This window comes from Ctenocephalides felis, unplaced genomic scaffold, assembly GCF_003426905.1.
Source record: "Ctenocephalides felis isolate EL2017-DRISC unplaced genomic scaffold, ASM342690v1 CF-g0.4_SCAFFOLD_03080, whole genome shotgun sequence".
In the NCBI taxonomy this organism is placed as follows: Eukaryota; Metazoa; Arthropoda; class Insecta; order Siphonaptera; family Pulicidae; genus Ctenocephalides; species Ctenocephalides felis.
Genome location: NW_020539234.1, coordinates 1 through 23,409, shown reverse-complemented (window position 1 = coordinate 23,409; position 23,409 = coordinate 1). Strand labels below are relative to the sequence as shown.

The window sequence follows — 23,409 nt, the reverse complement described above, 5'->3', positions numbered from 1 at the left end:
CTTAAAATGAAATCAAAATGATTAAATTTTAATATGTGCCGTTACTAAATTTAACATTGTGAGTGTAATTATTTCGCACTACAATTGAAAAAAATCTAAAGAAAATTGAATTTTATATTTTTTACATAATGTTTATATATGATTTAAATTATAGTTGCTAAGCAACATTTACTATTAAATTATGATTTTCTGTATGATCATAAAAGCCTCTACATAACTTTTAAATAAACAACAAGTTTCTCGTTTTAGCCATCGATATCGTGGGAGTATTGGCTTTGCTTCGGGTCAGAATTTTAATAATACTATTGTAAGTACGATTAAAAGTTACGATAAGGTTATAATTATGGCACTATAATGGATAGTTTATAATTATTTCTTATTATTATTAGTTTTTTATATAGAAATTGAACATCACTCAGTTGTATAGGCACATGCATTATTAAATAGTGATTGAAGGTATTTTACGTGTGGAAAATTCTACCAATATAGCAATATTCCATATATAAAATATTATTAAACCTACAATCTTCAGAATTGGTATATATATATATATATATATATATATATATATATATATATATAATGTATATATTAATAAAACAAAATCTGAATGTGTCAAAACATTGTTTCATTTACAACAAATTCTATCCAGAGCGAGTTCTGAGGTAATAGTATGTGTAAATTATTAGAATAAATACAACGGTATATTGACAATGGAAAAACAATTTACGTTGACCTCAGTAGAAAGGACATTAGCACGTCTTTGTGCTAATACTTGCAATATTTGTAGTAAATTTGAACTTTATTTAATTGACTACTACTGTAATGCCGTCTCTCAAGGTATTTTAAAAATATTTATTTCATAATTAATAATTTTTCACGATGGTTGCTCTTCCAATATAAAAATATATTTAATTTCAAGAATATATAATACCATGCAGTAGTAATATCCGCATACTTATTTTTTCGCCCACTTTTTCTCAAAAAACGGCTGCATCAGTTTAAAAAGTTTTAAAAAAACATCTGAGTAGCAATAGCGAAACGCATTGGTTTGGTTTTGATGATAATCTGTCGAATCATTGTGAAAAATAGTTAAATAGAAAAAATGGTCGTTTTCGCAAGAAGTCAGAGCTAATTTTAAAATTCAAGAACTGCTTAAAGTATATCGCGCTGAGTAGCTGAGTAGTATAAATATATATATATATATATATATATATATATATACAGAGCCGCTCCTACCTTAAATGCGATGCACGCGAAAAATGCGGGCGCACGCCTTAGGGGGCGCCAACACAACATTCGGATATGAAATTTATAATATAGGTTTTTCAATATCATTCAGGAAATATATAACTTCTTTGCATCTGTTACTAATTTATGGACAATACTTTTAAAATACGTTAAAAATTTAACTTTAAAACAAACAACGATTACATGTAATTGGCCCTTACGATATCAATTAGGAAAATTTTATTAGCTTGCAATTTTGAAAATTTTAATAAAATCGTGCATGGCATTGTGCCTTAAGGCGAATTGCTGGTACTTCACGTACCGTAACGAAATGTTCGAGGAATACTGAATGTTTTGAAATAGATTATTATTATTATTGTAACCTTATCTATGATTTGTATGTTTCCTTATCTATGATTGTAACATTGTCTAATATTTATAAGAATTATATGAACTGAATTGCAAAGTTGAAATTATTTGTTCAAAGTATTTAATTAATTTATAAATATTTAATTTAAAAATTTAATTAATTTATAAATATATTAGAACTTTAGTCAGAATTAAAAATAAAATCTGAATTATTTTCGATATACAAAAAAAAATTATGAAAAAAAAATTGAAAAAAAAGTTGAAACAAAAATTTTTTTTCCAAAATCAATTATTTTGTTAGACAAGCAGGAAGTTTTTTGAATCATTTAAATCGGACGCTTAGTTCTCGAAAAACTGCCATTTTTTGCACATTTAGAATCGTATCCGTATCTTCGAAATGGCTGGGCCTGCCTTTGCCAAAATCTGATAAACACTTCTCCCAATCATTACTAATTGAATGTTTTTTAGATCATTCAAATCGGATACTCCGTTCTCTCAAAAACTCGATTTCTATTTTCTGCACTCTTTGCTCCGTATCTCCGAAACGGCTGGACCTGCCTGTGCCAAAAACTAATCAGCTCTTCTCCCTATCAATATGAATCGAATGTTTTTTGAACCATTTAAATCGGTTGATCCGTGCACCCGAAAACTTGACTGGAAATTTGTATCCATACATACATACATACATACACACACACACACACACACACACATGGAAGAGACATTGAGCCGCAGAATTACCCCAGGTAATGCTGTTGAAGTGATTCTGACAAGTGAAGCTGCTTGGAACGCCATAGACAGATTTGCGAGAGAGGTACTAATTGACCTGCGCTCCACGGAAAGAGAAAGGACGAATGGGACTTCGCCCACTTAAAAGATGAGTATAAAACAAGAATTATAACATTCTAGATCCTCCTCCCACGAAGTAATGCCTAACGGCGGTTTCCGTGGAGACCAGAGGCAAGGGCAAAGCGGAGGTTTTAGTCGGTATTATACCAGAGCGGTATTGAGTCCGACATACCCAGACAAAAGACCAGTCTGGGATGCATAAAAGCATTTACTTGGCTATACAAAAAAAAACACACACACATCCATTTTTTCTGATTTGAGGTATGCCAAAATGTTCAGAAACCTTCAAAACGTCGAGAAATGTAAAAAATTTCAATTTCGATTTTCGACCCATTACAATAACTTACCCTACGGGAAGTTAATAATATTCTTGCAAACAATATACTGAACTTACTGAAATTTTTGAATGTCCTAAGAAGTTTGAATAGAAAATAAGAAATTAAAAATAGTTCGGTTCAACAAAACAGACACGACAATTTGATTATGAGCAACGCGAATCGCATCGGTCTTCTAAATAAATTTAAAATCAATGTACTTCATGTATATCTAATTTTTGGTGTACTCAATCTAGAATTATTATAAAGTATTAAAAAAAAACGTCAGGACCCCAGGACCGGCCCTGTATATACATATATATTAACAAATTAAACTTTGGTTGGAGCATAGATAAAAGAAGAGTATCGGTTGCAGTGCGGTCTATATTAAAAAGTTAATATTAAAACTTAAAACTTTCAACAAAAAAATTTTAGAAGTATTTGAACCCCTGGGAGCAAAAAAAATCGAAAATATCCATATTAAAGACCATACATTCCGAAACCCTTTTTTTTGGGTCAACGCACCGGACATCAGAATTCATTTCAGAGGTATGGTTTCTTCAGCGAAGTATCTTATTTTGATCCCTAGTATCCGAAAATCATATGTGCCTAAGTGACCTTTAAATCGACCCGCCCTAATATATATATATATATATATATATATATATATATATGATTTAGTAGTTAATTTTGATGTTGAAATATATGAGTGAGTTCTTGAGGGCGATACATTAAACAAAGAAAAGGCAAAGATTTATAAAATAATCTTTAATTCCAAACGTTTCGACATTCAATTTAATGTCATCATCAGTGGATATTACGTTGGTTGGTTACATCTAGAGAAGTGTACACAACACTAGAGATTGGCACTAACATTTATACAACTAACTCGTCAACACCACCATGCATTTTTTATGTATCATACATGCCTCGGTACTTGCAAAGTACAGAAGTCGTGGCAGAAATTACATAATTTTACTTACATTTTTGTTCAAATAAAACTTTCATTTTTCTGTTTACATCATACAAAAAATTATAAAAAATGCATGGTGGTGTTGACAAGTTAGTTATATAAATGTTAGTGCCAATCTCTAGTGTTGTGTACACTTCTCGAGAAGTGTACACAACACATCTAGATCTAGATGTAACCAACCAACGTAATATCCACTGATGATGACATTAAATTGAATGTCGAAACGTTTGGAATTAAAGATTATTTTATAAATCTTTGCCTTTTCTTTGTTTGATGTATCGCCCTCAAGAACTCACTCATATATATATATATATATATATATATATAGTATTATTATTATTATTATTATTATTATTATATTATCCATTACATTATTAATGTTAAAATCCGTAAGTTTGTTTGTCGACCGTCAAATGAACCTTTATAGTCCTTTCTCAACTCTTCACTTTAAATCTTTAATGCTGTTTAATTTTCTGTGTACCCGTGTTTGCTTGTGATACCTATCAACAGTAGTATTTAATTACTCAGTGTTATAATAGCCATTTTATTTACAGAATCTATTGCAAACCAAGTTGCTACTTTAAGTTTCCTATCGGATAAAATTCCATTGCCATCAATCTGCAATCAATTCCATACTGCCGATCAATATTATCGATTATTGATATTTGCGATTTTGCCGACGCAGTGTATGTCCGTACTTCTGGACCACTGCGGCGATATTGGTCTTGCTTCTCAGTTCAAGTTCTTCTAGATTGATGGCCGCAGCAGTAATGCCTCGTATTACGACATCTTTTGCAGGATAGTTTTTAGGAGTTTCGCGGTCGTCGCTACACCAATGCTTTGTTTATAATTTAGGTTAATATAAATAAACCTATTTTACTATGAAACAAAATTTGTATCTATTGTGTAACTTAACTTAAAGCTTGAAAATTGACTTGCATATCAGAATCAGAAAACGCGAAATTGTCGACTCATTCTTCAAATGCTGAAAGCCTATATATGATTTGTTCATTTTCTTCATTCTCAAAGAGTGCGAGTAAATTGCCAAAAAAACTAACAAAATAGTCTACTTACTTGGTGTGAATCCAGGGCTACATGTATTGGGTTTTTCACGACTTTTATGTTGATGTCGCCACCATTGTTGGTGCTTACTATTAGTCCCGCTGGTGCTCCAATTTTTACATCTGTAGCTGCTGGGGTGAATAGAATTCAATTTCGCTAGCACTTGAATCGCACACAATCACAGCACTAGCAATTCTTTATCAGTGCATATCCACAGTTGAACATCATAAAGTGTAGTTCTATAGATGAACGGAAAACCTTTAGCCTATTAGAAACCTATTAGAAAAATGCAAGTAAAAGCAAATAAAGGCATCTCCTTTTGCCATCCACTAATTGCATTGTATGAGTAAAATCGTGTTTTATACTGCAAGCTATAAGCTAAAAAAAAAGTGATAAAAACTTAGTAAAACTCTTAGAAAAAACGAGCCATTAACAAATATATAATGACATCAAGACTGATAACTTAAGCCAAAAGTAAAAATACTAAAAGATCTGTAAGATAATACTGTGATAAATATGTATTAGTCAAATCAAATTTTAAGTGAAAAGATTACCAACTCACTTGATGCAATTTTGCTTTGACTTTGCCTTTGCCTTTTTACCTCACACAGCCTTACAATGTTGACTTTATAGTTGCCCATTTCACTTTTAGATACTCCAGTTTACTTCTTCTCAACATCGCCTGCCTTTACAAAACAAAATATCAACATCAAATTTGTAGCTTATTTTTAGGACAAAAAGATTAGAAGGAGATACTTTGGATACAAATTAATAAATAAATTTATTGCTAATATTATTCATATATTACGTACTAAAATGGTATATCACACTACAATTGCAGTGACATTTTTAGATAATACGTTTTTATTTTAATTACAGTAGAACCTCGATTAACCGGATTAATTGTTGTGGATAATCAAAAATCCAGATAATCCAATGTGTGAAGAACAATTATGTGTACTTATCAAAAATAACATATACATACATCGTTATCAACAAAAATCAATGTTTAATAAGAAATTAATATTTCCTTATGTATGTACATATATATTTTATTAGATTTTATTACATACATATACTAAACTGCACCATAAATCGTTCAAAAATTCGAATTGTAGGTATGTACATACATATAACTCTGTCGCGGTTGGTAGTCCGGATAATCGCGAATCCGTATAACTGAGGTCCGGATAATCGGATAAAAATTTAATTTTACATACATATATATATATATATATATATATATATATATATAAATATATATTTATACATTAATATTACCTAGAAAATCAGGCCTATAAGCATTATTAAAAAAAAATATCAATAATCAAACATATGTTTATAAATCACAAAATTATATTTTAAATACTCTGATTTACACTTACATATCTAATATCAATTAATTCTAAATATAATACAAAATAAATAAATCAATATATATATATATATATATATATATATATATTATACATAAATGATTTTTGTTTATGTTTTCTGTTGTGAGTCTTCTCGTACTATTTTAATAAGTTGAGCCATTAACACAGATAATAATTTATCTAGTGGATCCATAAACCCTCGTTGCATCCATTTAGGAATTGTAGTACGTGCATGACTAAAACCTAACTTTTGTAAAATGTAATCTACTCCATATGGCTCAATTGACTTACCAGCCCAAGATAATAATCTAGAATAAAAAATAAGATTAAACAATAATGATTAAACAATATCGCTCATTTACACAGGACTAATATTGATTTTTTTTTACATAATACAAATATTTATTCTTTAACTAAGTGTTTATTGCAATATTATTAAAAAATATCGATATAAAAAATATATTTTGTTGAATAAAAATATTATATAAGTATGCATATTGTTAGAAAATATATTTAAATTTGACAAAATAAAAAATACCAATTAAAAATAAAGTGATGAACATATAAATGCATTGTTAAAATCATAGATAATAATAAGTAATTACTAATAATAATAAATATTCAATTTTGAAGTAACTTGTTGAAAATGGGTCTTGAAGTAATGAATGATGCGATGTAAAAACTTCAATAGTTTCATATCTTTTAGTAATAAACAAATCAACAATTGTGCTTAGAAATTATTAATAAAACGGATGAAACACTATTTTGAAATTTAAAAACAAATAACAATGAAAAAATTAAGTGTACTATTTTTGTGGACCAAATATTTTTCAATTACATTTGTTTTGCATTAAAATTCTCACCTGACAGTGGGCTCCAAATGCCAAGTTTTACAATTAAAATCACGCCAGTCTTTGGTAAACATATCAGCAGGATCAAATCCTCGTTTTTTCTTGTCATCGGTTGAAGTATTTCCAGGTGTTACATTTGTGCCCGGGGTACTCTGGCTAGAGGAAGGTTGTTCCATAGTTCTGGGATCTGGACTATTGGATCTAACACCAAAAAGCCCACTCTGAAATTATTTCAATAATAACATGTAAAAAACACATATTTATAATATAACAAAATAATCATAAAACATATAAAGAAATTATGCAATATATTTCGATAAATGATACCCTACCTGTGATCGAACAGAAAATTTTTGAATTTATAAAATATAAATTCATCTTTATCATTAACAAATTAAGCGACAAATATTGGTCATTTCTCATAAAATAAAAAAGCAATGATTTCCAAAGCAAGCATTTTTAACTCAGTGCTTAAAACATTCATAAAACGTTTTCCTAATACATGTAGAATTCATAAAATAAATTATATATTCTACTGTAATGAAACTATCCAAAATTAGCAATAAATAAATTAATTATAAGTATTTATAATGAATGCCTGTATTATATTGAGTCTTCATAATAATTTCAAAAAATCTAGTATAATTAAATATAATCTGGCTGCGGTCAGATATATATATATCTGAAAAGAAATTTTTCTTTGTTTGATGTATCGCCCTCAAGAACTCACTCATATATTTCAACATCAAAATTAACTACTAAATCATATATATATATATATATATATATATATATATATATATATACAAGTAAGAAATATTTAGTATATAAGTTGGCGTTTCTCACCACTCTTTCCTTTTCTTTAACATAGGAAGTAATCAAATCATGGAGAAAGAAAAATGCCTCCGCATCAACTGTTACAAATATATGATCCTCAAATTCTGTGATAAAGCTGCATTGTACTACTGGCTTTGAAGCTACAATTAAAATGAATCAAGTTACATCAACGGTTCAAGTGCTCATAAAAAAAATATATAAACACAACCTAATAGTTTTTATTAATTTTATTAACGTTAATAGCACTCATGAAGTCGTAAAGTGTTCTAGACATATAGTTCAATTTTTAAAAATTTGATAAACATAATTTTAAAATTTAATTATTGAATAACATTGTTACATTTTATAATCGCAATTTCATAATATTTTTCAAGCAACTAAAACAAGCATCCAAACTAAAAATGTTCATTTAAGATATTTCTTCAACTAGTTGTAAGTGGCATTTTGCCTTAAAACAAGTTACAAGAACTCCCTGACATGTGTATATAATCGACTTAAACAATAAGAAATCGATATATTAATTTAGGAATGATTTGTAAGTATACTGAGTTGCTATTGAACGTTATAATGTTAAAAACTATTGAAAATTATTGAATTTTGTACAATTTTTTTTATTTCACATTATTTATTAAAACAAATACATCATAGGTCTGTAATATGTGATATGCTCTTATTGTTAGTGAAAATTGATTGAACTTCATAATTAACAATTTTCACAAAAGACATAGCTTTTCATTCACAATTTCTTAGAACATTATACTATAATTTCAAATAAAGTATTGTTTATCAATTTTAATATTTACAAAGGTTATTAGCTGAAAATCATATTGATTGGTCTTCACCATTATCAATAAACATAATTTACTTGTGATAATTTTTATTTCGATAAAGAGTCCTAGATAGATTTCACAAATTAAAAACCTCCTCAAGAAATATTGCTTTAGTATAAATATTATTAGGTTGGTGAATGAATTGGCCAAGCAATTTCTTTGTAATTAATTATATATTTGATTTTAGATTTTCTCATAGACGCTTATAAAATACCTAAAACTGTTTGTGAAGGATCAGTTAATAATAAATAATAAAAATGTTGTAACTAATATTATGTAAAGGTTTACGTTCCGAATAAATAAATTGGGAATCGCGTTAATTAGTTTGGTGGAAACTACTGTTTCTTCTTAAGAGACAATTAATTTCGTTTTCGTCCGATTTTCAAAATTTAAAATATATTCCGTGGTTCTAGATTCCCATTAGCATCGATTAGTCCTGAATGAATTTTGACCAACCAAATTCTTCCACATGCAAATATTTTTCAGACAATTTTGAAAAATTAAACAAGAATCGTTAGGTTTCATTTTTTATTGATAAACTTAATTATTTCCGATATTGGAAAGTTTTTATAACTTACCAGTATTATCCGGTGTGAGAGAAGCCTGTAGATGTTCTGTTTTAAGATGCGCATGCAAACTAGGCAGAGCAAAAATGACTTCTCGTGTGTGATTGAGGTCCAAAAGCTTAGAGCTGCTTGGTGTATTAATCCCTGCACTACGAGCCCTTTCTGACGGATTAGCAAAAGCTTCGGGTCTATCACGTTCTACGACCGGAAAACGATCTACAGCTGAAGTAATTAATATAATTAATGCATCTGAGTGAATGTCTTATAAAATGTGTTCTTAAAATTAGATGTGAAATTTAAACTTTGATGCAAATTTAGATCTATTGAGAATTCATATGTTTTGGCTAAAACACCAGTTCAAAAAAAATATATATATATTCAGTGTAATATAATAAAGCACTATTATAAATAACTGCCATTAATTCTTGATAGAAAGAGAACGAAATTTTTAATGTAAAATTTAAGTTTACCAAAGTATTAAAACTTTAAATTTAAATAAAAATTACAATAATTAATATAAATGAGAAACTTTTGAGAGTGCATGCATATATACTAACTTTTATACATAAATTAGTTTTACAAAATAGTAAAAAAAGCCTAAAAAGTTTAGATAGTTAAAAAAAAAAGTTACATAATATATATCTTGAACTAATGTATATAATATAAAAAATATCTTTGATGATTCCAGGACCACAAAATTTTAAAATTGATGCTAAATGTGTCCGTCGATCCATATTTTTGTCCATGATACATTTTAGGAACGCATATAGAATAAAACAGCAGTGGCAAACAAATGAATAGACTACCAAATAATTTAAATAATTTGAAATATTTGAGAAAAAATCTCTTATACTCCAATTCAACAATTACACCGCGTGGTAGTAAATCTTTTTTTCGAGATGTTAAGTAATTCGAGGACGCTAATTCCGAATAAAGTAACAGAACTTTGCTAAGAGCATTAGTATTTGAGATATACTAATGTGCTGTTTTTCTTCTTGACTTTTTTTTCACAGAATTCACAATCCATGGATTTTTTATGGATTGCCTTATTTGGGTATAATCAAATATATTAGTTTTTAACACTTCTTAGCTTCTCTTTCATGTTCTTCTCAAGCTCAATGGGGTATGACCATTTGCTCCTATCATCTAAATTTATTCTATCGATATTTACTAAACAGAAGAAAAAGTTGGGAAGATTCTAAAGATTTTTCCAAATGACAAGGGTATTAAAATTATAGCATTTCATTCTTTTTTCGCAAATTAACGTAAACACTACACAATTTTGGCACATATTATGAAAAACCCATGTTTTATGTTGATTGCACTTGATTCTATTTTAAAGTGGTTGAAATATGCTGCCTTTACACTTAGGTTTTCGGTATTTGTCAAAAACATATTCACTGCAGATGTAACAAAAACTATCTGGATTATGCACACTACGACTTAGAATGGAACCGTTCCGAAAACTGCATATAAAACTCTTAGTTATTCATTAAAATGGAATAATCGTAACCAAAATGACTAATGAGGGCAGTTTGCTAAACCACAAAAACTGGAGCTGTTATGAAAAAACGGAAAGTATAATTGAAATCAGCAATTCTTAGTAGATTTGGAAAAAAAATCTAAATAAAAAACAAAAGTGCCAATATTGTCAAGAAGTGTTATCTTAACTTATAAATATAATTACCGTCGATATCGCTACCAGCAAAGGCATAATGAAACCACTCATGCGGTGTCTTATATTGCGGTGGGAAAATAACATTTCTCGAAATTCTACAAACGGTGGCCATGGATCTATGTTGAGCAAGTGGAGGGACTTTTCTCTGCTTAGGTTCACTTTCTGATACTCCCAGACCAAACGTTAAAGTTTGCACAATGTGAACTCGCTGATCTTCAAAACCTTAAATTTGAAACAAATCTAATGGTGACTGATAATTTATTTCAAAATAAATTAGAATATAAATATTTGTTACTTTTTTATTTATATAAATAAAATTTGACTAAAAACAAATATGAATAATTTATATAGAAAAATAAAATTAGAATAAGAAGAAAAAAAAAATAATACTTAAAAAGTAGCTTACCATCAGTAGAATATATTTCCTGTGATTCCGTTGAAAAATCAATGCATGGTTCTTGTAAACTAAATAGTGCCCAACTTCTGCATTTAAAATTAATACCATGGAAACAAGCCAAAGAAATATTATTACCGCGTAATTGCATAGTTCCACCGAGAACGGTACCTTCAAAATAAAGCAAAATAGAAGTAAAGTAATTACATCTAATCCTTTAAAAAATATTAAAAAATGAATTGGTATCCTAAATAATTAACTTTCTTCTTATAATAAAATAAAAGACATTAATATAAAGTACAGTGCATTTATTACTGTAAAGTAATCTAATCCTACCTGTGACAGGCAATGGTATTTTGAGGGTAGACTTGGCTAAGCTGGTGACAAGTCGTAATGCTTTTTGCCAATGCCTATGATGGCGTGCATCTTGTATTTCTGGCCCTCCTGCTTCTTTATCTAAATTTATTATTTTTTATTATATATATTTATTTATTTATTTATTTGAAGCCAATCGGCTGTATACAGTTAATTGTATAGTAACATGATATAATGTAACATAATGTAATGTTACATAATAATGTAATCCTATGTTATTCATGCTTACGTGTCTGCATACACATACAAACACACATACGGGCACCTATATATACACACCTGCACATATACCTATATGTAGACTCAAACATACTAGTAACGGTAACAAACAAATTCTAATTAGTGTTCTTTTTAACAATATTAATAAATCTATTATGTGAAGAATAAAAAGTTTAGGTTCGGAATAATTATATACTTACTATCAGCAGTAAAAGGTAATTTCTTTTTGCTGGCAAGTTTATGTCTACTCAATCCAGATCCAATCTGAGAAGTTCCGGAGGTGGCATTCATGGCTACAGGACGGGAAAAAGCGCGCGGCTGCAATGATGAGAAAACGCGCTTGCTGCTTTTAAATTGCTGCGAGAAGAATTCTTCCAGTTTGTGATACATTTTTAACAAGTCTACAGTCGTTGATTTACTGATCATTAATTGCAACTGATCCCAGCGTAAGTCATTGTGTATAAATATCGTCGCCGGTCTAAATTAAATAAAATCACAATTATAAATGAATGTTATTGAATTTTATTATATGTAATCAGCAAAATAATTTGTAATTGAAAATATGTTCACCTATTTCAAAAACAATATTTTTATTCTGATTATATGTTCTTCACTTACAAAATTTGAATATATATAATTAGTGATTATATATAATTAGTGACTCGAAAATCAATTCGAATCAAGTTCATATATGAACAATTATAATTTAAGACAAGAAATAATATCACTTTAATAATTTTATAAGTGAAATAATTAATTTAGTGAGCAATTAATTCCAAAAAGTGCAGTGATTAATACATTTATATTATATATATAATAATAAACTAGCCACAAATATAACTAATATTTCAAATGAATTTACAGTAAAATATAAGCAAACACTTCTCTATCACTAAAGCATATAAAACAATATTCTTAATCTTACGTTGAACGAATGCATGTTTATATTATTGATTGTTTAGATCTAGTCTAAGCATGGGGCTGAATCTAACGTCTTACAAATGACTTAAAATTCAATCCACTACTGTAAAGATTGATATTATTTCATTTGTGTGAATTTGCCATTACTTGCATAATTAAAATATGCTAATTTTGTATGTGTATGAAACTCGTTGTGTAGTTTATTTTGATAATATTTAAAATCTAAATCGCTTATTTATTATCTAAATGAGTTTTTGATATTTCATGAACAAATTTGCTCTCAGCGCTTAGTCAAAAATAATCAAACACTCAAAACCCATACGCACTGCATATCGATAAGTCGATACGCTAAAACATATACACATGTTTCATTGCTTCGATATGCTTGAACGTGTGCTTGAAATCGTATACTTGAAGCCGGAATGATTCGGTGTGAGTCATTTGAACTCGGATGATGTTATATCGGCTTGAAGTCATGGTTATTAGTGTTTTTTACCATTTGTGATGTTAAAAAATATATATTTTATCAATGTTAACATACTCATACCATGGATTAATAATGGTTGCATATGTTATATTCCGATACAAAATTTTAAATTGATTACCACTGAATGAAGGGCTAAGGTGCTAGCCGAAACGTATGGATTTTAAATAAATAAATTAAAAAAAAAAACTCTCATACTATTATTATTGATGTAACGCCCGACTTTTTAACTCAAACTAAACATATATATATATATATATATATATATATATATAATATATATGAAAATAATAATATATATAATATGACATTATTATTGCTCATTTAAACATGATACTTTTAATAATTAATATTTTAATTTTATTATTACTTCATATTTTTTATTTTAAATTTATATAAGATGTAACTTGTAATGAACTACTGCTATTAGTTACTAAGTATATATATATATATATATATATATATATATATATAAATATATATACTTAGTAACTAATAGCAGTAGTTCATTACAAGTTACATCTTATATAAATTTAAAATAAAAAATATGAAGTAATAATAAAATTAAAATATTATTTATTAAAAGTATCATGTTTAAATGAGCAATAATAATGTCATTATAAATGTTATAAATTAAAAAGAATACAAGCCTTCGAGTGACGGTGTTGGCGCCGCGCTCTCTGCGCCATTCGTCACGAAGTTCGGCGTCCAATCTGCTTATGCGTGCCATCACAGCACTCGTTCCCATATAATCTAAGCGCAACTCTAGTGCCAGCAGACATATACCCATCACATGGTCTGGTTCTGAGCCGGCCTCTTCTCTTATGTGTACTAAAAATCGCATGAAAATAAAAAATATTATTATTCAGTACAATTTCCAATATCAAATCAGTCTGATTGATATTACTCTGTGAAAATTGACAACAAACCATGTGTATTTATTTGGCTGAGTTCAATCGTACCGCCTACAATCCCGCCTTTGGCATCAAGACTTGAACCTCCAAGACCAAATCCAAGATACATATTTTTATGCCCTGTGCTGCCTATACTTAGCCTACCATGTGATCTGAAGTCTTTTGTCATCCACCTAACACAAAACGGTTTAAAAAATTGAATAAATTAACAAATTAATAAATAAGAACTATGTATTTAACATAATAGAAAATGAATACATTTGACTTTGCTATAAAACAATGTTTTAAATACTTACATCACATTTCCCATAACATTTCCCATATTCATTTGAACACTAAGTTTTGTAAAATTAACAGCAAACAAAACCAATGTCTCCCAAGCAGAACTTGATCCTACATGAAACAAACCAGAGAGCTCTTTTCAAATATTTATAATTCATTATATCATTTCATGTAATATATAATTTAATTCTGAAACAGGTCTTTAAGAAACACACATAATAAATAAATATTAAATTTGTTAAACTAACCTTCAAGATGCACATGCTTAGGTAAATCATTTTCAAAGCTGAGAGTTAATTTTTCCTTGTGAGCGGTTTTGTCATTTGTTATTGATAGTAAACTGGTACAAAATCTGTTGAATTTGTGAAAATTGTACTATATATATATATATATATATATATATATATATATATATATATCTTGATAGATTTTTCGACGTTGAAACATATTTCAAAGTAACTAGCAGCCCATTCGCCGAAACAAAAATGTAATAAAGTATTTAAGAACTTTTATTTATACGTTTCGACACCAGATGGGTGTCATCATTCAGCAACTACTATAAATTTGAAAATTTTTACTAATAATAAAAAACAAATATAAAGTAATTATAACATAGAGAAACATTATACATACCACCAGGACAAAATCACTCAAAAAAATATTTTTTAAAAAATCAAACTACTATATATATATATACATATATATATATACATATATATATATATATATATATATATAATAACGGCATTTCATATAACTGATAAAGCATTTAAACAGCATAAAATTCAATAAAACCAAAAAACTTATTTTATACCACATTTGTTTCGTGATCATCCAACATTTAATGTTTGTCGCATTACTTTACACTCATTTTGAAATTACATAAAAATTTCGAATAAGAGTTACTAAACAAGTAACGAGGCTTAAGTCATTAATGATAAATAATATATATACATATATGACCTAGGCGACGACAACCATTTATATATTATACATATAATATATATATATATATATATATATATATATATATATATATATATGATGAAATGTTTTTGGATATCCATCCAATAATTTAAATAATTTAAGAAAGAAAAATATCTTTTTGTATATTGAATTGCCATGTTTCGATGAAACGTACTTTTATAAATAATATATCATATTAAAACTTACTTATCAATACTTTTGCCATCTTCAGGAAAAGTATCATCCAAATGCTGCGACTGCATACTAAGATCCCCTAAAAATAAGTGGCGTACTATACTTCTTCTATACCAAGCTTTTGGAAAGGCTAATATTTCAGTCAATCGTCTCATATCATATTTAAACGAGGCTGATCCAATGTCAACAATAGCTGTGAAAGTATAATAATAATGGATTACTTTTAATATTAATTAATGCCGTTAACAATATATAATATAATTAAATTCATATACTTCAATTATATACAATTATAATTAAATTCAAACATTGTAATATTAGCATAATAAATAGAAAATGTGCTAAAAAATTAACAATATAAAAACGCGTTCACTACATGTAGTCGGTATCACTGGTTCATAAATATGTTTGTATATAATGTGAAAATTAATTGTTCTACATCCCCAAGCATTTCATGATGAATACCAAATTTCATATACAACAAACAAAATTACATACTTGAAAATCTAATAACTGCTCGTGATTTATCAGTTTGTGTCAATTTCCTTGACCGACTTAAATGAAATTTCACAAACTCAACATTTATACTCAAAGAATCCTTTCTTTCACTATCTGTTAGCGGTGAACATTGTGCTTCTTTTAAACCTATTCAAATCAATGTTATAATTTAGTTTATATTAAATTAGTATTTATATGTTATAAATTATCAGATTTTGATATATATTTACCAGTTTTTTTACCACCATAAGGATGAAATATGTAAACAGAAAAGTCAGCAAGACAGCCAGTTACGCTTAATCCACCAATAGCAGCTGCATTTGAAGCATAACCAAATTCACTATAGAAATGAGATTTGTTAAATAATTTTTTTTGAATTATTATGTAAAAAATTTTAAATTGGTTTGTTAAATAATAAATAATGACATAATTTGATTCATAAATCTTTTTATAGAAAACATATATCATACATTTGTTATTAACTAATGATTAACAATTAAAACAAGTATTACTTACTTGCACAATTCTTCCTCCTGTCGTTTTGAACTAAATACTATATCAAGAGATGGTAGTTGAAGCATGCATTCCACTCGAGACACGGGTAGACAAGAAAATCTAAAATCAAAAACAAATATGATTATAAGAATCTAAATTTAATTATCTTGCAGTTTGAAACTATTAAAAACAAAGTATTTTAATTTATAGACTACCCAGCAATAAATTTTAGCAATAAAATATAGACACCTCTACAATATAGAACCCTTTCTGGTACAATATTTTGAAGGTCTTTAGGAAAAAAATTGAAGGTAAGATTTTTTTTGTCAAATTTCAATAATATATGCTACTGAAAAAAGTTATCATCTTTGGTTATATCAAAAAACATACCTGAATGTTGATGGCTGCATATGAAAATATACTATCACGTCTACTGGAAAGGAAGTGTAAACATACTGCCCATAGTTAGAAACATCATTTATAGTAACTCTACTATTTATTTGTCCTAAAAAAGTTTTATGCAACATGTTATTTAATAAATTATAATATAAATAACAGTTAATTTGACAAACAAATTATAAGATATAATGTTTAAAGTCTAATAAAAAATGAAAAAAATCACTCTCAATATAATAATTTAATAAATATAATTTTTGTACATCATTATAATTTCAAAAAATTTTTCAATGTTTTGAATTATTAAAATAGTATGAATTATTGATTAAAATATTAAAATATCATAATAAAATACCTGCTGTAGTTAAATTAGGTTTGGTAGGTATGGGCTCCAAAGTCTGCTCCAAAAATTCAAGAATGTGAGGGCTTATCACGGTTTCTTCTGGAATGCTTTGTAATGTTGTCCAAGCAAATAAAGACGCTCGTTTTGTACCGGGTTTTCGACCAGAAAAACTTAAACCTTCTGCAAATGATGACCTAGAATAACTACATTCTTCCGGCAATGTTTTAGATTCATAATGTACCTAAAACCATTAGTAATTAGAAATAAAATACTGAAGTTATGATTTAACTATGTCATACAATTTTGCATTGCTCACTATATTAACATTATAGGATGATGATATACAATCATACCTTAACATCTAAACCTGGTATATGAAATATTGTCAAATCAACTAGTTGTGATAGATAAGCGTGGTTATAGCGCAATCTAGAATTGGTTGATGGCGGCGCTTTATCGCGATGCCGTCTTGATGCGCTCGGAGAACCAAACAATGGAGCATCTAAACCAGCTGCCGAACTTGATCTCTCTTTTTTAATTCGCCTAAAATATAAGTTTAAATCACAAAACTGTCAAAGAAATACGAAATGCATATCTGCTCACTCTAAGATAATGACAGAATAAATAAAATGTTCTTACAATTATAAAATAAATCATTGTGATTTATATACTTACATTTTTATCTCTTCTTCTTTGGCAATATCTTTTGTATGAAGAACACATTTTCCACTGTTGATTAAAACCTTGACATCTAATTCAAAATCTATATTTGGTTCTTGTTGCTTTTGTACTTTAGAAGTATCTAAGTTCTTTGTTTCTGATGATGATGGTCTAAAAAATAAAATGCAAGTCATGAAGTTTACTCACAATCAGTAAGAAATTATAAAAATTAACATTTACACATATAAAAACTTACGTAGATTGAGTAGTTTTACGACGCATTTGCACTGGTGTTCCGTCTATAATAATATTGTCCTCTGCAGGATCTAATATCCAACTTTGATCTGACTCAGATATATTTGCTATTGAGTTTGTACCAGGAAGAGAAGATTGCCTAAGAGAATTAATAAACATCAAAAAAACTATTTCTTACAAACATATAATGATAAGAAAATAGTCCTATAATGATAATAAATATAGCTTCCTCATTTTTGAACATGTTTATCACATAAATATATGATATTACTATTTTTTTAATTCGTGTTATTATCTTTATTATTGTAGAACTTTTTTTTATCTAATAGAGTTCCCAGTTCCTAGTTCTATCCAATATAAGATATGACATTGTAAAATTTTAATTAACTGTCGTAATCTTTAAGATCCTTTCTGTATAGATAATGAAATAAACAACTATTATGCATTTTTATTAATAATATACTAGAAATTAATAAACAACAAATGACCTAAGAACGTGAGGTGCATCTCCAAATGTAACACGTTGCTGCCCGCGCACTTTAAGAGAAGCAGATCGGGATGGTCCACCTGGGCTGGTATCTCCGCCGATATCGCCACTCGCAATCGTCTCGAGAACCGACCTAAAGAATTTAAATGTAATTCACAATTTCTTAGTCAAATATAATTAGCAAAAGTATCTTACATGATCGATTAACAAGGCAGATTTTAATGAACTGTTTATTAGCCACTACATTATTATTACATGAAGATTAAGCTACACAAGTACACTCATTGTATGATTAATTGCAAAACCATTAAAAGTAGCAATTAAAATTAATACTAACTCACCCATTCATTTGAATATTTTGTTCAATAGTTGGGTAACGACTTCTAAGAGTACTGTGTTGACCAAAACCCAACTTATCCTTGATTGCTGTTGTGCGCATACTTTGTCGACGCAGTTTCTTTATCATATCTCTGAAAATATTTGCATGGTTATTGTTGCTCAAGTATGGAGGTATAAAGTAATAAATAAAAATACCTTCGAAAATCTTTAAAAATTAAGGTTTCCAATTCATGGAGTCTTCTCATTTCATGTTCTATAGTTCCTTGAGATGCACCCAATGTTCTCAAGTCATGGATGATTTTTGCTTGTTCATTCATTTCCTTTTCTATCAATTTGGATCTTTGTTTAGCGTCGATGCTAGGGTCAAAGACAAAAGCCGGCAAACTGTCCATCCATTTGTTAGTATTTTTTGTTAATATATTTTCCTAAAAAAACAATTATATTATTAAAACAAATAAAAATGTGCAAACATTGGTTTAAAAATGTACAAATACAAAATGTACATAAGTATTGCATTTAACTATAACATTCATTTAACAAAACCATATTGATTCATAGGAAATTGCACATTTAAAAAAAGTAAGGCATTTAAGACAAAATGTTACATAAACAAGATATAATTCTCCTATATGTAAACTTTAAATCATAAAACAATAAGAATTTTAAAGTTCCTTAAAAAAACGAACCTGTGAGGTTTTTTGGCCATCATCACTATCAGAGTCGAAAATCATTTGATCATCTTCTTCGGAACCTACAAAAATAATAAATCATAAAATTAGCTCTAGCATATATTTCTTTAAATAAAAAATTTACTTCATTCGGGGTTCTGTACTAATTAAGAAAACCTATTTGTATAAAAAAAAATAAAAATAAATAGAAATCACTCTAAAAATCTGTAAATATTATTAAAATTAGTAGGTATTTAGTCATTCATATAAAAGGAAACTCTTTTTGAATATTTGTTTCAAATATGTAAAAGTAACATCAATATTAAACAAGTATTAGATATAAAAAAAATGTAAGAAAAAGTTTAAAACTGATAAAATAATAAATCAATGTTATTATTATAACAATAAGTTAAGAATATTGTACCAATTTTGTGTAATATTTCAGTGAAAAGTTTAAAAGTAAATTGGCTGGCCTTTTCTTTGATAAAATGTTGTTTATTAGAATTAAGGTATCTGTCATAAATAATTTTTATAAGCAAACAAATTTTTTTGACTACTTTTGTCTCTTGATATAAATAAGGAATAAATTATCAACTTCCCGAAGGAGAAGTTTATGTTTTCATCAAAAAATCCGAATTGCTAATTTTATGTTTTCTCGACGTTTCAAGACATTCTGAATCGAATGAGACCAAATTTGGAAAAAGTATGTGTGTGTGTGTGTGAACAGATTGTTTGCCGTAAATCGACGTTTTCTCAAAAACGGCTGGACCGATTTCAAAAATTTAAACGCCACTCGATGTATCTCGATGAGGACTATTGTTTGTCAATTTTGTGCGACGATCGGCCAAGCCGTTTCTTTATAAATCGCAGAAAAGTGAAAAAATTTTCGCCTACGTTTTAGCTTGCAATTCTGAATCGATTTTGAAAATTCAAAAACCGTTCGAAAGATATTGGTTGAGAATCATGCTGATTAGTTTTTGGTAGAGATCGGCCGTTTTCTTGTAATAAAGTTTAAAAAAAAAAAAAAACGACGATTTTTATGATTATTTTTTTGACGGTAGATGCCATACTCTTCTAGATCATACTAAAATATTACGGCCCTACGACAACTGGTTTAGCTTTAAAAATTCGTCAAAGTTTGCAAAAATTAGTATGGTCTTTTTGGCATTTGTCAAAATTAGAACTTTCATCGACGTTTGCTCAAAAACGCCTGAACCGATTTCAGATATTTAAAAAGCATTTGATGTATCTCGATGAGGATTATCGTTTCTCAGTTTTGTGCGACGATCGGCCGAGCCGTTTCTTTGTAATTTGGAAAAAAGTGTTAAACCTTTCGTCCACATTTAAGCTCATACTACCGAACCGATTTTAAAAAATCAAAAACTGTTCAAAAGATTTAGTTGGGAATGATACTGATTAGTTTTAGGTGAAAATCTACCGAGCCGTTTTCTTGTAATTAACTGTTGAAAAAAAAAACAGGCGGATTTTTATGGAACTTTTTTGGCGATATATATCATGGTCTTATAGAACTTACTGAATTATTACGGCCTTACGACAAGTAGTTTAATTTTAAAAATTCATCAAAGTTTGAGAAAATGAGTAGTTTTTTTGACATTTGTTAAAATTAAAATTAGACGATTTACTTGGTATAACGATAGAGTACTTGGTCTTGAACATAGTAAACCATTAAAGTCATATAAAAACTGGTTGAATTATAATTATTGATTAATTAAAATTATTGATTTTTGAAAATTTGCTTTTAGAAAATACTTGAGTTAACGTGTTCGTTCGTTCGTTCGTTCGTTCGTTTGCAATGTAATAAGTCCACTCGGAATACTTATAATTACTCATAAATTAATTTATTTTTTATTGCTTAAGTCGATTATTTACACATATCGAGAAGTTCATGTAACTTGCCTCAAGGCTAAATACTAAACCAACAAGTTATAAATTCATATTAAAGCCAATAAATAAAAAAATAATAATTTGTGTTTACCCGTTAGCATGGTTAATGTATGCCCCAAGGCTGAAAGTTGTTTGCCAACATTAACATCTAAATGGATATCCACACCTTCCATTTGCCATTGTACATTCAAAAACCATTTTGCATTTTCTGAAAATTCAATGTGCACATAGTTATATAATAAAAATTTATACTTATCATATTTAACATATTATTTATAATATATAAAAGTAATTTTAGGTTTATTAATACAATAAAGAGTTTTCAATTTTTCAAAAAAATGTTTTGCACAGAACAACATATTTAATCACAATCAATTATAAGCAACTATAATATACATAAAACAAATTATATCAGTATTAGGAATAAAATTAAGATCAGGTTAAAGTGATCAAAATGGAAACAAATTCATATAAATGGACATTTGTAAATAATATTTGTTTTCAAACTTACCTACTCCCTGTTTTGCTGCAATTGTTCTGCTGCATACTTCATATGTTCCTTAGAAACAACACAAAGATTCATTATATATCATTCATATCAGGCTTCCAGTCATCTAAAGATGCTTCAAAATCATCAGTAAATCGTAAACATAAACCAACAAATTTTCCTTTGCTCACTAATGAGCCTGAACTGCAAGCTAAAAAAATAGAAGTATAGTCATTCTCTAATATTCATTCACCTTTGCATACTAAATCTATTCCAAACTCAACAAAGAACAAATATAATTACTCAACAAATATCGGAAATATATATAACATCATTTAAAATATAAATCTTATACCTGAAATACTAGTATTCTCTAATGTAACAACCCAGCCCCTTTAGAATCATAATCATATATTCCTCTATTTGTCCAAGAAGACTATAAGTAAAATATTAAATTAAGTGAAAAATGTATACAAACATTATAAATCATTTCACATATCATACCAAAGGTAGTGGATTTAAAGGCAAACAAATTCCCATGTCTTCAACTGTTAATTGCAGAACAAAGTTCCAAGATGTGGTGCACTCAATTGCCCAAACTGTACTTTTTCTAAAACCTAGTATTTGAAAAATTATAGAAATAATAGATCAACTGATAGTAGATCTATACACCCCACATATACATCTAAAGTAATATGTTAATAAAAAAAAAAAATAAGTTTACCTGTTGAGTAGCAGTCAAAACTTCTTTATTTAAATTTGCACGATTTTCATTCCAATACTCATAAGCATTTTTATAATTCAGCCAGACTAATATTGCTCTATCTACAGCCATGGGTTGAATATAAATTAATGGTCTCTTTAATGTTATGAGCACAACCTCCATATCTTCTCGAGCCATTTCATCTTGAAATGCATTACGCAAGCCTAAAAAATAAGTGGTTAAAAATATTGTTTTAAGAATTTTTATTTTTATAGAAATTTATATTACCAATTCTAGTATTAAAAATGCAAACTGTTGAAATTCCGGTTCAGCTTCATCAAAATAACATTACGATGTAGTTGACCAAGGCTTAAGTTCACATCCACCTAATATTGATTTCAAAAATTGTTTACTAAAAGTGTTTGCTTTTAATAAAATAAATTAAATAAACTTTTGTTTGAATTCAATATTATAAAAAACTCAAATTT

General features: G+C 28.1%; 1 pseudogene; it reads right to left on the bottom strand.

Annotated features, from left to right (window-relative positions):
* Nucleotides 1–6,282: 6,282 nt before the first annotated feature.
* LOC113381820 lies at nucleotides 6,283–23,307 on the bottom strand (annotated as a pseudogene).
* Between the last annotated feature and the right edge of the window lie 102 nt (nucleotides 23,308–23,409).